Raw genomic sequence first — 15,260 nt, forward strand, 5'->3', positions numbered from 1 at the left:
ATGTATGTACTGTGACACAGTACTCTGCAGGGGGAGCGACTTCAGAGTGTTTTTGAGACTATCGTCTCAGAGCACGAGAAGACCTGCTCACTACCCAAATAAAACCCACTCTACATCTTCCTCTCTCAGTTCGCCCTTTCTTATCCCTGTGGTTGGTGTCCCCCCTTTACCCTCCTTTACCCTCCTCTCCTAGTGTGTCGTGTCTGAAAAACCAAAAAAAATGCAAAATTACAAAAATCAAAAAAAAATAAGGCTCTTTTCAGAGCCGCCTTTCCCATTTAAAACATAGAAGTGAAAATAAATGAAGCAGGGCTCTTTGTATTTTTTAGAAGTTTGCGGACAATTAAAAAAATTGGGTTACTACTCCATCACAAACATTGTAATTTTCTCTGGAAAGAAGTGGTGGCTCTGAAAAGAGCCTTTGGGTGGTGTTTGTAAGTCAAAAATTGTAAATGCTTAACATCTACTTCAAAATCGTTGTAATTCCAAAAAAGGTTGCAATGCATTTTGTACATTTCTCAGAAAAATCAGATTGCCAGCATTAGTAAGATGGACTCCATCTCTGCGAAAATCGTATGTACTACAAAACATAATATTTTCATTGTGAAAAGAAGACATGCCAAAATCTCTTAGAAAGCCACAAACAGCCTTATTAACATTGCACCTTGCTTTTTCCATTTGTGGACCAAATGAAGAAGAACAAAGCCACATTTGTCTCTGCGCAATCCATGAAAATATCACTTGAGAATTAGGAAACATGTCCATAACCTTCCTCAGTCCTTCTTTCATAGCAAATTGCAAACAAATTCCAGTCACATGCCCTAAACTGTTCCCTCCACAATGAATTACAATTATGTCTGGATGCTGCTCTGTCTCCAAAGTAGCACAGAGAGGTAGCAAGTCCAACCACTTCATTCCACATACTCCATGCCAGTGTACTTCCACATGTGAGAATCCAAGATCTACAGCTACTCCACAGCTTTCTGCATGCACCTTCAACCAATGTATCCACGAATCTCCTAAAATCCAAACAATCTGTTTTCTGAAACACACAGCCATAGCTATCTTTTGTTCTCTCAGCAAAAAGAGTATCTCAGAAAATCTCTCCTGGCACAACACACCCACCAAACTTTCCTGACCAATCCCTTTCAGTGCTTATTCTCATTTGCATGACTTCTGAACCCAAAAATCCCCGGATGTAACTCCCGATGTCCGGGAACTACCGCTATGTCCGCGGACATATCATAACATGAACAGCCCTTCTACCATTTCCACTACACTCTCTCTGCCATTCCCTCATTGGATGTACCTCAAAAATCAGATGACCATGCACCAATCACATTCAAGACCTCTACGTCTAACTGCATCATCATAGATCAGCACTGCAAATGTACTCTGAATCTCTCTGAGTACAAGTGTCATATCATTGGCAAGCAGCATCTACCACAAATACTGTACAAGTCTTCAAGATTTCTACTTGCAGCTCCATGCATATCCATATGCATGAACACAAACTTCAGGTATGCATATTTTCTGTATAGTAGATGACATAGCTCTCAACCATTTTTGTTTTACAGGCGGGTGAAATCACCCGGTTTTGTTTTTGGCGGGTGAGACGCCCATTGGAATGAATGGGCGTGCAGGAGGCTTGGCGGGTGAGTCTGCCCTTTACAAGGCATGTGACACCCGCCAAAAGCGTGTGAGTGGAGAGCTATGGTAGATGAACACATTTTCAAACAGACTTTTACCTTGTAAAATCTGTAAAATGAATTTACTGTACTTTTTTCAATTTCCTAAAATCAACTATCACTTATACACCTTTATACTTATTACTTTCTTTAAACACACACACTCAAATCATGTTAAACTAACATTTTTTAAATGAAATATATAGACTACCTATATTCAAACAAAATTGCATGCAAACACAATCTATGTTTAAACCTTTATAAAAATACTTATACAATTTCATCTTTTTTGTTTTTATTTATTTATTTACTTAATTACTTTAAATTAGACATGACATTGAGGCGCTATTACCTAGAACAGTTTACTTACAGAAATAGTGGTATTCACTAACATATTATAAATTTCACAAGACATAGTAAAGATATTTTATTTTTGCTACAGTTAGTCATTCAATACAATTTGTTCATTAAGAACATATCACATGTACTGAACTGATGCAATGTATTTTATGTAAATACATTAGTTTAATGGTTTTACAGAAAGCACTGAGGATTTCAATTAAAAAAATCAATATTTAAATTAAAAACAGTGCTATATACAAACAAAGTTACTAATTTGAAGCTTTTACAGTTGCAGTGAAGACCAGTTTCCTGAAAAGAAGCAGCCGAATTCGAAGAAGAAAGAGAAATTAAGAAGTTACCTGTTAATTTTAAAAAAAAGTAAGTAAAATATCACCATAATATTTATATTATTAATCAAATATACTATAACATTAATACCAGCTATTTTGGTTTCTTAAAATAGAGATTTTGTACCATTTTGTCCAAAAATGTACATGTCGTAAACAGCGATTTACAACCAGAATGGCCCACAAATTTCTATTTTTGGACACACAAATTAGCCAACTGAACAACTACAATTTTCATATTATGGAACAAACAACTGTTTTAATTGTATACATTAGATTTACTATTTGTACTTTTCCACACCACTAGCTTACTTTTTTTTTGTCATCTGAACCCCAGTTTAGTGACACATAAATTCAAGAATACCTAACCCTACTAGTTTTAGTTCCCAATGCACAATCACACACCATTACATACACCTTTATCATCTTACTCAAACACTCATGCACACAGCACACATACATTCCAGAACACCCCAACCCATATCTTCTTTATTTTTTTCAACAGACCCTAAAGAATGCCTACGAAAAGACAACTCCGTAGAAAGCAACGCAAAATTAATAAAGGAGTCCAACATAAGCATCCATCTCTAGCAGAATTTGTAAAAAAAGTTGAAACAAAACAGCTAATACAATCATTTATTGAAACACAAGAAGTTTCAAGTACAACAACTTCGCTTCCTCTATCAAAATGTAAAACAAACCAAAAACAATTAACAGAAAATCAGCTATCAGTACAGATAAAACTATTTCTTCAAATTTTAATATAGTGCCAATATAGTGCAAAGTAAGCATACCAAGAAAAGTATTTTAGCCAAAGTATACCGTCACAAAGTCCTTCAAAATCTTATAAAAACAGGAGAGAAATCAGGTTCAAAGCTTAAAACCTATCGTAGGAAATTAATCTTAGAAGCATTGATGGACAGTGCAATTCTTCTCAAAAGAAATTTATTTATTTTACTGTTAAACAAAATGAAACCACTAACAAAACTAATAACTAAATTACAAAAAAGACTTCTCAATAAGCGAAATGTCAACAGAAAGAACTTCTTAAGTATCTGCGGAGGTGAATGAAGAAGCGTACAAACAAAAGCAAACGAATACAATTGCCATAAATAGCAGTGGTCGAGGTTATGAAAAAGTGAATAATACCATAATGGAACAAGAAGTACTCCTTAGAAAAATATGCCCTGAAAACTTAGAATTACCCCTCCATTCAACTGAATCAGAACGTCTAGTGTACAAATGGCCATGCACGTCAATGTGTAACATTCCCAAACAATGTTTCAAATCTTTACACCAATTCCTCAATAAATATGTAAAAAGCAAAGACAAAATCAAAATTAAATTACTGCAAAATATAGATACCTGTCCAGTGCGCAAGTACACAGGACTACAAGGACATTCATTGGCCTGCATTACAGGACCTACTTGTAAAACCACTTTCCATGATATCAAAAGGATATCAACACATCATTCAACTATAAGAAATCTAGTCTATAAACTGTACTATGCTAAAAGTCCTGCTTTATCACTAGCAAAGTAAAATAACATCCTTCTACATGGTACAGCAAAAGACCTACTTGAAGAAATTCACTATATCCAGAAAAAATATTTTGAAAGGGAAAGCCATTTACAGAATGAAATAGCTTTAAACCAATAAGACACAATTCTACACATGGCAACCTTTTGCTAAACACATACAAAAAAGAAATACTAAAATTTAAAAGTACATCAGCTGAAGTACCAAACCATGTATGTGTATGTTGCCGTAGAATTTTTTATAAAAGTAACACAAAAACTGTGGACCTATCATACAAAATAGAAGACAATGAAGATTCTAAATGGTTTGAATTAGCTCTCTACCTTCTAGCAGAAAACAAATATGAAATAACTGAGCCCTTAATACTTTGCAGTTATTGCACTACAAAAATTTACAACAACCAAACTCCTTCACGCTCTATCACAAATAATTTGGAATTATATCCAGTACCAAAACCTCTACAACAACTTAATTTATATGAGAGCATCATAATTCAAACAGTACACCCATTTCAAGCAATAATACGCCTTCAACCAAAAACAGCAAAATTACCTCCCTCTGAATTGGTAAAACGCATTCGTGGAAAAGTAGTTTATTTACCATTAAATCTAAAAGAAAATGTGCATACTCTAGGAGTGCAACGTCCAATGCAGTAATCTTTAATTATATTAGTAAATGGAGTACCTAAAAAAGACAAAAAAATATGGCAACAGCTGGTAGATTTATATAAAGTTAGACAAGCCTTCCAATATCTTAAAGAGAATAATGAATATTACAAAGAAATTAATATTGAAGAAAACTTGAAAGATACAACTGAAATAATTCAAGAAACACAAGAAGCTGGTCAATTTGAGCTACTAGATCCTGCTACAATATCAAATACTTTACACCATTATACAATTCATCCTTTGCACTGTAATGACACTGTACAAGATGTACTAGAAACTTACCAAATGCGTCAAACAAAAGGATCGCCAATCAGTATATGGGAAAAAAGTATAGAAGCACGTGCTTTTCCTGTACTCTTTCCTACTGGCAAAGGAGGAAGGTATGATGATAGACCTATTCAAATATCAGCTTCAGAATACCGCTCATTACGGATGTATTCTGAAGATCCCAGATTTAGACAAAATGTGGAATACATATTCCACCTACTCTTTGAAAGTGAACTAGCAACTTTATGTTACAGAGTTGCACACATATTAAAATCAGGATCACACTTTCAAAATATGACAGCTACACAATTATTACAAAAAGTTCAACAAAAAGATGACGTTTTACAAGCAAATCTTACAAATCTATTAGCAAATATGCGTGGTACTAAAGAGTACTGGTTTCTACGTCATGGAGATGTACGTTGTATGATCAGAAACCTTGGCCCACCCACTTGGTTTGTTACATTAAGTTGTGCAGAATATGCATGGGAAGATTTACATGATTTCCTACGCATATCAAATAAAAACAAAACAAACATACATATTCTAACACCTGGAGAACTTTGTTCTTTGCATCCTGTTAATGTTTCAAGATATTTTCACCATCGCTTCATTGCTATGCTACATTTTATTTGTAATAAAACTGTTCCTCCCCTTGGAGAAGTGCAACACTTCTTTTGGAGAAAAGAATACTAAGCCAGAGGAGCACCACATATCCACATGCTTTTATGGATTAAAGATGCTCACAAAGATGGACACATACTACCCAAACAGAAGTAATACTTTGGAAAACATGTGTCTATACCAAATAGCCCAAAACTACACATACAAAAATAATATGAAACCCGATAAAAAAAAGGTAAATATAGAGTGACAGACTGTGAAGCCAGCTTAGTTAAACTCACTAAACCAAATTTAATTAATCATATCAAATTTTCATTGAAGACTCCTCAACATAAAGAAGTATATTACATGTCCCTGCTACAACTCTTCAAACCATGGAGAAAAGAAGAACAATTACTACATAACTATGACTCATATGAGGATGCTTTCAAAGCAAATGAAAGCACTATAACTGATGTAAACGTTACACAGTACAAAACAATGTTGCACAATGAACAGCAACATGAAGAAGAACTCCAAGCCCAACTAGATAAGGATACTCCTGACAGTAGTCAACCTTCTGTAACAGGAAGCCAAGAACCACTGGGAGAACCTCTAATAACAAATGAGGCAGAATTAGCTATGATAGAAGTAGAAAACACCATGTGTCAGTATGAAGATAAGGAAGACTTAACTATACTACAATCAAAACTAAACAATGAGCAAAGTAGCATTTTTCAAGAAGTAACAAAACAAATTGCACATGGTGTAAAACATGAAAATAAAGAATGTTCCTGCAATAATTATAACCCTATACTACTGTACGTCAGTGGTGAAGCTGGTTCTGGCAAAACATTCCTAATCAAAATCATTAGTAAGTTCCTTCAACAATTGACAAACAACAAACTGTCAGCTGTTGTCACTGCCCCCACAGGTTTAGCTGCCTACAACATAGGTGGTGTTACATTACACCGATTACTACTATTACCAGTAGAACACCAGAACAAATTAGACTATTACAAACTTTCTGCAGAAGCTGCAATGGAATTACGCAGAGTATTGAAACAAATGAAAATGCTACTAATAGATGAAGTGAGCATGGTCTCCAACCTGATGTTAGCTTTGATTCACCTCAGATTACAAGAAGTACTCAAAACAGACTATGAAGAGCTCTTTGCAGGAAAACACATTATTGTTTTTGGAGATCTGCTTCAATTAACACCAGTAAAAGGTGAACCTATTTTTAAAACATTAGGGCACAAACTCTGCCGTAAAACTGTTGGCAGCATTGGAAATGTCAACCTTTGGCAACATTTCCAATACAGAGAATTAACAGAAAACATCCGCCAATCTGCAGATCTAACTTATGCCAACATTTTAAAAAGTTTGAGAGTTGGTATACTTTCTAAAGAAGCAGAAGCAACATTGAAAACCCGGCACATTAATGCACTTTATGGCGATAATGCATGTGCTACAGATGTTATGGAACAATTAGCCCACAAAAATGTCAATTGTATGGCCTTAATGCCAACTCTTGCAAGCTGGTTCAAGTTCAATGAAATCATGCTAAGTAAAGAAATGCAACCAATAATAGAAATTAGCGCCACAGACAAACTAGATGTACATGTTATGACACTACCCATGTGTGACCAAGCCACAACAAGACTAAATAATTTAGAAAAATCAATCTCAAACACAGCAGGCTTAGAAAAGATGTTAAAATTATCCTTAAATTGCAGAGTAATGCTTAAACTTAACCTTGACGTGGACCAAGGACTAGTTAATGGAGCACTGGGTACAGTTGTTGGCTTTCAAACATACCCACGTGACAACAAAATTCAGTTTGTCAATATACTCTTTGACAAACTTTCAGAAGTAAAACGGATAGGAAGCTCAACAGCTAGATTCCTTCTCTTCAAAGATATGTATGTACGCAGAGAACAATTTTCTCTAACTCTTGCATATGCAGTCACAATTCATAAATCACAAGGTCTTACCCTAGACAAAGCAATGATAGATATTGGTAACACAGTCTTTAAAGAAGGCATGAGCTACGTAGCACTATCACGCTTACGTACACTTGACAGTCTATTTCTAATCAACTTTGATGTAAGTAAAGTAAACGCTGATATTCCTTGCATTTTAGAATATAATAGACTTCGCTCACTATACACTCCCCATCTAAACATATATTCTGTTCCACAAAAACTAAAATGTTGTAAAAGAAAACTAAATCAAACAGAAATGCAACAGGACGTCACTGCAAATCCTCCAAAGAGAGTAAAAGAAACTAATACTTTATCAAGTACCACAAACAAAAAAGAATCAATTAGAGAAAGTAAACCAGGTACTTCATTAAAGAAGGAAGACAAACTCCAAAAAAAGCAGTTAGATACAGAACTACCTGGACCATTTAAATTCTCAAACATAGTTGCTGTAAGTTGCTATGCAAATGAGGCAATGAATATTCTATTTCAATTACCACCAATTGTTGACAACATTTACTCACACAGTACAGACCCATTGTGTTTGCAAATGTTAGTACTTCACAGAAATGCAGCAAACAATCCTGACAACACATATAGTGTTTTTGGAATAAGACGACAATTGGACTACTGTGCTGGAATGGTGAAATTCACTATAAAATCACAGGAAGATCCACAAGAATTTCTAATGTACTTACTACAAGTACTGGAAAACAAAAACATACCTATAAATGAAATCTTTCAGATTTCATACATGTGGAAACATACATCCACTCTCTGCAACAATGTGACACAAGAAGAAATCCCCAATGAACGCTTCATATATATATATCAATACCAAATTGTGAATCCATTCCATTTCAGCAACTTGTACAAAATGCAAACCATGGTAGATTATGCTCTACCTGCAATTCAGATAATCGCTCCACATTAGTAATACAAACACATAGTAAATATGTAATACTAATGCTTCTACGTTACAATGCAGATGGTACCAAAAACAACTGCAAGCTGACTGGATTCACACATGGTCAAATATCACTTGGTAAGAAAACCTTCACAACAATAGGTATAATCTACCACGCAGGAGCCACAACCAATTCAGGGCACTACACTGCATACATAAAAAAGAAATGTGGATGGTTTGAATGTAATGATAGTACCATTACTCTAAAGCAGAGATTACCAGCAAATCTTACAAACGCTTATTTGATGTTCTTAAAACCAAAATTTGATAAATAAGCTGTATTTAAACCTTTAAGTAAATTTGTGTTACAAAAATATAAACTGTTAGAATACTCCTAAAGCTATCTAACTGCTCAAAGATTCTACAACAACTAATCAGATAAATGAATACCACTAAATTAGACCAAAAAATACACAGCTAGAATACGCCAATTGGTATCTAACTGTCCCAAAATTTAACAATATCCAAATAGGTAAATCAAAACCACTAAAATATATTAAAGAAATAGACAGTTAGAATACGCCAATTGGTATCTAACTGCTCCAAAATTGTATAATATCCAAACAAATGAAGAATCTGTTAATGCTCCAAAAAAAATACAACAAAGCAAAGTATAAAGCATTAGCCAGAAACAACAAGTGAACACTGAAAACAAACAAAGAAATAAACTGTAGCATAACAGAAAAAGGTTTTTTTTTTAATCCAACATGGATTTTTTTTTCTCCCACAGACCCAATGATTTTAGCAACAAATACAGAAACTGAGCAAATTGCACAGTACTCTGATTTGTACTCTACTAAATATGAGGGTCGAAAAAAAAATAAAAGTATATTGCTTATACAATGTAATAAGTCATTACAAAATACTAATACTAACATGCTATTTTCTTTTATCACAGAAATGAAGAAGAAAAACATGGACTCCCATTACTAGACCAAACAGTAAGTATACAATAATAAGGACTACCATAGCAGCATATCACATCCATAGTATCTAATAACTTTGTTCCTTATACATTTGTTTTTCACCCAAAGTTATAAGCAAATATGAATGTGTTATGCTGCGGTGGTTATTGCCAGGGCATAGAGTCTTGGGTGCATGGCCAAATGGCCATGCACCCAATTCTCTATGCCCTGGCAACAACCACCGCAGCATATCACATCCATAGAGTCAAACATTTCAACTATGATCTATGGGAAACTTTTAATGTCCGCCAACAATGTGAGTGTTCTTAGAACACTTTGAACTTGCCAGCGAACAATACAGACACCGTTTTCAGGACACCCCCTACGAACATTTCAGAACAACGCAATAGTTCTTACAACACTTTCAATTTAACAACGAACAATACGGACAGCGTCCTAAGGACACCCCCTACGAACATTCCAGGACACCGGGAGTGTTCTTAGAAGCGTCTTCAGAACACCACCATCTTGTTTATTTGCGAACATTTCAGGACACCGCGAGTGTTCTTAGGACACATTCAACTTGACAAAGAACAATACGGACAGCGTCCTCAGGACACCCCCTACGAACACTCCCCGGACACCGGGAGTGTTCTTAGAAGCGTCTTCAGAACACCACCATCTTGTTTATTTGCGAACATTTCAGGACACCGCGAGTGTTCTTAGGACACATTCAACTTGACAAAGAACAATACGGACAACGTCCTCAGGACACCCCCTACAAAAACTCCCCGGACACCGCGAGTGTTTTTAGAATCGTCTTCAGAACACCCCCATTTTGTTTATTTGCGAACATTTCAGGACACCGCAAGTGTTCTTAGGACACATTCAACTTGACAGAGAACAATACGGACAGCGTCCCCAGGACCCCCCCTACGAACACTCCCCGGACACCGCAAGTGTTCTTTGAAGCGTCTTCAGAACACCACTTTCTTGTTTATTTGCGAACATTTCAGTACACCGCGAGTGTTCTTAGGACACATTCAACTTGACAGAGAACAATACGGACAGCGTCCTCAGGACACCCCCTACGAACACTCCCCGGACACCGCGAGTGTTCTTAGAAGCGTCTTCAGAACACCCCCATTTTGTTTATTTGCGAACATTTCAGGACACCGCAAGTGTTCTTAGGACACATTCAACTTGACAGAGAACAATACGGACAGCGTCCTCAGGACACCCCCTACGAACACTCCCCGGACACCGCGAGTGTTCTTAGAAGCGTCTTCAGAACACCCCCATTTTGTTTATTTGTGAACATTTCAGGACACCGCGAGTGTTCTTAGAACACATTCAACTTGACAGAGAACAATACGGACAGCGTCCTCAGAACAACCCCTACAAACATTTCAGGACACCGGGAGTTTTCTCAAAAACATCTTCAGAACACCCCCATTTTGTTTATTTGCGAACATTTCAGGACACCGCACGTGTTCTTAGAACACATTCAACTTGACAGAGAACAATAAGGACAGCGTCCTCAGGACACCACCTACGAACACTCCCCGGACACCGCGAGTGTTCTTAGAACAGTTTCACTTTGCTTGCGAACAAAACGGACACATATTGACTCCTTAGAACACCCCCTAGTCAGTTTATTTTGAACATTTCAGAACACCCGTGATGGCCGCAAACAAATCGAATACAAAAAGAATGTCTAACACAGAAAAAACACAACTTTCATCCTATCTCATACACTCCCACCCTCCCCAAACACTCCTACACACCAACACACTCTATAAAATACACATTTTGAACAAAGTTTCACCGCGCTGTTCGGGGACGTCCGCGAATCCAATATTGCAGGCGCTACCGAAAAATCTGACGCGCTTCACGCTCCACGCCGTCCAATCAGCGAACACTTTGCATGTCCGCGAACATCACGCAAGACGATTGGCCAATCAGGACACTTTCCGCGCAGCGAACAGGGAAGTGTATCCGCAAACCGAACACAGTTATCACTACATTTTTTGGACCTACTTTTTGGTCATTTTAAAAAAAACTACTGGACGTATTGTCACCAAATTTCCAAAAGCACGCTTTCGGGACCAAGCCACTGCTCCTGGTCCAAATTTGGTGGAAATCCGTCCAGCGGTTTGGGCTGTATGCGCGACCAACATTTTTTTCCCATTCACTCTATGGAGAGTGAGTATAATGTATACAAATATGAGCATATAGCGGGAAGGTAGAGTAATACAAATAAAACTATGAGAAAGTGCTGATAACCATAATGATTATCTTCATGCACAGAAAGGATTGCTCTCGTTCAAGCCTGTATCATCCGCTATGTACATGTTTCATATGATGTGACAAGACCCTAAGTCTACAAATATAGTACCTTTTCAATTTTTACTTCCTCACTGTTACTGAAGAAAACTATGTGGCTTTGATATGTCAGTAAAGGATAAAAAGGGAGAGCCAGCCATGTGATGACATCAGTTATGTCATCAATGACATTTGTGATGTCATCTTTGATGTCCTGGGTGTTAGTGTTAGCAGTGCACGGTGGCGCGAGTTATGGTTCCTTATGTTACCATAACTGGCGAATTTCCGGAATTTTTCGGTTTTACTTTGAGCCATAACGTCCCTTTAACAAAGTTTTTTCACTGAATTTCATAGGTTTTTAATAGCGCAACTTAACCATAACGTCCCTTTAACAAAGTTTTTTTAATATCACGCAACCAATATACAAACATGGCGTGCAAAAACCAACTTCTACAGATGGCTTTACACAGAATGTTGCAAAGTAAGAATTTATGCTCGTTCACAGTGAAGGTCAGCTGCTTCGACAACTTCTACAGATGGCTTTACACAGAATGTTGCAAAGTAAGAATTTATGCTCGTTCACAGTGAAGGTCAGCTGCTTCCATTTTTTTCTCGGGCCCCGGAGAGGCTCACGATGCGGACTATAAGGTTGTATTGTGTTTTGACCTTGACAGACAGACATTGTGATGAAAGACTTCTCTTGAAGGAGTGTTGCTAAAACGTAAGAGAAAATAAAGATGACATTTCTGAAACAAAACCACTTTAACATATTATATCACTATACGAAAGATTGTTGGCACACGCGGAGTCGTATTTTGGGACTGCACCACTCGTAGACAATGGAAATTGCAATTGTACTGTAAGTAACCCTTTAGATTACTTTATACCAAATATAATTACAATAGCGTAGCATTAAAGACCGCTCAAGTTGAACTTGTTCGTTGAAAGTGGCATAATGTTTTCTACCGCGCACTATCACCGCCGAATTGATCCCCTGTCATTTAGAGGGCTCTGAAAAAGGCAGACGACACAGGGTGGGTTAATAGAAATAATTTAACCGGTCTATAGACGGTCAAGCGCTCTACTCGCTGTGCCACTTCACTGTAGCCTGTCAAGTGGCACAGCGAGTACAGTGCTCGCTTTGACATCCGTGCACAGCTTGCTAACGCAAGTTTGAATCCCAGCAAGGCGAAACTCAGCCTTTCATCCTTCCGTGGTCGATAAATGAGCACCACACATCGTGGTTAATAATAAGCACCGCTTACATACCTCACGGTTCTTAGCGCTATATGAATGGGAAAATATTATTATTTTATTATTAACATACTCTGTTGCACTATCTTCGATAGCAAATAGTTTCATGCCCTAATAAATAAAATGATGATTTTTAATGAAGATCGGCTGGTGAGACTAATTTATGTTTTTTAAAACAGGTACGTGGCCCCATTTTGTCTATGTCACGATTTACAGACTCCAGCGGATGGGGTCTTCAACTGCCAGGTGCAAGTCCAAATATGCAACTTCATGACCCTCACCATTTTATGGGACAATCGCCAAGGACCAATATGCCCTTACGCAGTACTAGCGGCTACAAACAACATACCAACCAATAGGGTGGTCTAATGGCTCGTTGTTGGAGCAACCTTCCGATTATCAGAGCAACCATTTACTGCTTTTATCATAAACCAACAGCCTATCTACCGCAAAGGAACAACGCGTGGCTCCAAATAAACTTTTCCTGATCGACAGCAGAGACAATAGCAAATCGCTGAATATTCACTAAACATTTCATGTGAAATAAATGTACTTTACCAAATGTACAATCCTGCTGTTTACTTTTAAACCACAGTTTCATATTCCGAATTGTGGCGCACTGAGTTGTAAGCTGATCTAACATTCTCTGTACCGCAAAGGAACATCGCGTGTCTCAACATGAACTTTTGCGGATCGACAACAAAGACAAATGCAAATTGCTGAATATTCTCTAAACATTTGATGTCAAATAAATGTACTTTACAACATTAACAATCTTGCTCTTTGCTTTTAAATCACAGTTTCTTATTCCGAATTGTGGCGCGCTGTGTTGTGACATAATGTGTGTTGTCTTCCGGGTTCTGTGTAAAGTCGCGTAGTACTGGAGACGACTGGGCGCGTTTCATTACGCACCCTGTAACGTCACGGAGAAAGGCGGGGAATATGAATGCTTTGATAATATCAGGCTTAGGGGCGGGAGATATGATTTAGTGTCGCAAAAGCAAGTCAGCCAGGTCAATAGCGCCAGTCATAGGATTATCACATAATGTCGACGCACACCAGCCGGATTTATCGTTTCTTTAGTGGACAAAAAGTCGGTTGACGCCCCTAGGAAATTGTACTATTAGCGAACAAAAGAAGTGCTCTTAAAACACTTTCACCCAGACAACGAACAATACAAACAACGTTCTCAGAACACCCCCATTTTGTGTAATTGCAACCATTTCGGGACACTGCGAGTGTTCTTAGAACACATTCAACTAGACAGATTACAATACGGACAGCGTCCTGAGGACACCCCCAGTTTGTGTATTTACGAACAATTAAGTACAACGCGAGTGTTTATAGCTCATTTTTACCTTCCTTGTGGACAAAAATGACACATACTCTGTCCTCTAAACACCCCACCATTTAGTTTATTTACAAAATGTCAGAACAGCCGTGTTCTCCGCGGACAAATCGAACGCAACAAAAAGGTCTAGCACATAAAAAAACCAAACATTGAACCTATCTCATACTCCCCCACCCTCCCCAAACACTCTTACACACCAACACACGGCACTAAATACAATTTTTTATCCACGTTTCACTGCGCTGTACGCGGTCGACTGCGAATACAAGATGGCGGGCGCCACAGAAAATCTGACGCGCTCCACGCCCCTCGCCGTCCAATCAGCGAACACGTCGCATGTCTGCAGACATGACGCAAGCCCATGGGTCAATCGGGGTGCTGTCCGCGGAGCGAACAGGGAAATCCGTCCGCGAAGCGAACGCAGATATCACTAATTTTTTTGCCTTACATTTTGGTTATTTTAAAAAAAAACTACTGGACAGATTTACACCAAATTTACAAAAGCACGCTTTTGGGACCAGGCCGCCGCTCCTGCCGCAAATTTGGTGTAAATCCGTCCAGCGGTTCGGGCTGTAGCCGTGCGCAAAGTTTTTTCCCATTCAGTCTATGGGAAAAAAAAAAGTTTTGGGACCCCCCCTATAACTTTTTCCCCCCTGGACGAATCCTCACCAAACTTTGCAAACAAATTCAGAGTGACGCAACTACTTTTTTTGCAAAGTTTCGTGAGGATCCGTCCAGGGAGAGCGAAGTTATAAGCCGCCCAAAAAGTGCTCTTCCTATGGAAACAGCAACTTAACCATAACTACATGGCCACTACCGTGGCCATGTAATACATATTTTTTAACCAGTTGGCATACCACCCACCTCCCCTGCTGTATAGGGGTATAAACAGAAATCAGCAGTTTTTTTGTTTTGCTTCAGCAAAAGTAAACTGGCAGAAGCGTGTGAATAGGATAACTCATTGTATTCATTGGTATACACACCCTTACCTTGCATGCACAATTAATACACACACACA

The sequence above is a fragment of the Ambystoma mexicanum genome, chromosome 1q (assembly GCF_040938575.1).
Source record: "Ambystoma mexicanum isolate Mex_15411 chromosome 1q, UKY_AmexF1_1, whole genome shotgun sequence".
Lineage (NCBI taxonomy): Eukaryota > Metazoa > Chordata > Amphibia > Caudata > Ambystomatidae > Ambystoma > Ambystoma mexicanum.